The sequence below is a fragment of the Papaver somniferum genome, chromosome 10, assembly GCF_003573695.1.
Source record: "Papaver somniferum cultivar HN1 chromosome 10, ASM357369v1, whole genome shotgun sequence".
Lineage (NCBI taxonomy): Eukaryota > Viridiplantae > Streptophyta > Magnoliopsida > Ranunculales > Papaveraceae > Papaver > Papaver somniferum.
In genome coordinates this window covers 142482144-142484009 of record NC_039367.1, presented here as the reverse complement: position 1 = coordinate 142484009, position 1866 = coordinate 142482144, and positions in this window count along the sequence as shown.

The window sequence follows — 1866 nt, the reverse complement described above, 5'->3', positions numbered from 1 at the left end:
TACCATATACAGACCCGATGTTCTGGTCCGGGCGAGGTTCTAGGTGTCAAATATATCAGATTGGATGAAACTGCAACCTATCACTTAACTCAGGTTTCAAGATTACCATATACAGACCCGATGTCCTCGTCGCAGCGATGTTCGATGTGACAAATATATCAGATTGGATGAATATGCAACCTATCACTTAACTCAGGTTGCAAGATTACCATATACAAACCCGAAATTCTGGTCCGCGCGAGGTTCGAGGTGTCAAATATATCAGATTGGATGAAACTGCAACCTATCACTTAACTCAGGTTGCAAGATTACCATATACAGACCCGATGTTCTGGTCCGGGCGAGGTTCTAGGTGTCAAATATATCAGATTGGATGAAACTGCAACCTATCACTTAACTCGGGTTTCAAGATTACCATATACAGACCCGCTGTTCTGGTCCGGGCGAGGTTCCAGGTGTCAAATATATCAGATTGGATGAAACCGCAACCTATCACTTACCTCAGGTTGCAAGATTACCATATACAGAACCGATGTTCTCGTCGGAGCGATGTTCGAGGTGTCAAATATATCAGATTGGATGAAAATGCAACCTATCACTTAACTCAGGTTGCAAGATTACCATATACAATCCCTAAATTCTGGTCCGCGCGAGGTTCGAGGTGTCAAATATATCAGATTGGATGAAACTGCAACTTATCACTTAACTCAGATTGCAAGATTACCATATACAGAACCGATGTTCTTGTCCAGGCGAGGTTCTAGGTGTCAAATATATCAGATTGGATGAAACTGCAACCTATCACTTAACTCAGGTTTCAATATTACCATATACAGACCCGATGTTCTGGTCCGGGCGAGGTTCCAGGTGTCAAATATATCAGATTGGATGAAACTGCAACCTATCACTTAACTCAGGTTGCAAGATTACCATATACAGACCCGATGTTCTCGTCGGAGCGATGTTCGAGGGGTCAAATATATCATATTGGATGAAAATGCAACCTATCACTTAACTCAGGTTGCAAGATTACCATATACAAACCCGAAATTCTTGTCCGCGCGCGGTTCGAGGTGTCAAATATATCATATTGGATGAAACTGCAACCTATCACTTAACTCAGGTTTCAATAATACCATATACAGACCCGATGTTCTGGTCCGGGCGAGGTTCGAGGTGTCAAATATATCAGATTGGATGAAACTGCAACTTATCACTTAACTCAGATTGCAAGATTACCATATACAGACCCGATGTTCTTGTCCAGGCGAGGTTCTAGGTGTCAAATATATCAGATTGGATGAAACTGCAACCTATCACTTAACTCAGGTTGCAAGATTACCATATACAGACCCGATGTTCTCGTCGGAGCGATGTTCGAGGGGTCAAATATATCATATTGGATGAAAATGCAACCTATCACTTAACTCAGGTTGCAAGATTACCATATACAAACCCGAAATTCTTGTCCGCGCGCGGTTCGAGGTGTCAAATATATCATATTGGATGAAACTGCAACCTATCACTTAACTCAGATTGAAAGATTACCATATACAGACCCGATGTTCTTGTCCAGGAGAGGTTCGAGGTGTCAAATATATCATATTGGATGAAACTGAAACCCATCACTTAACTCAGGTTGCAAGATTACCATATACAGACATGATGTTCTGATCCGGGCAAGGTTCGATGTGTCAAATATATCAGATTGGATGAACTACAAATATCACTTAACTCAGGTTGCAAGATTACCATATACAGACCCGATGTTCTGGTCCATGCGAGGTTCGAGGTGTCAAATATATCAGATTGGATGAAACTGCAACCTATCACTTAACTCAGGTTGCAAGATTACCATATACAGAC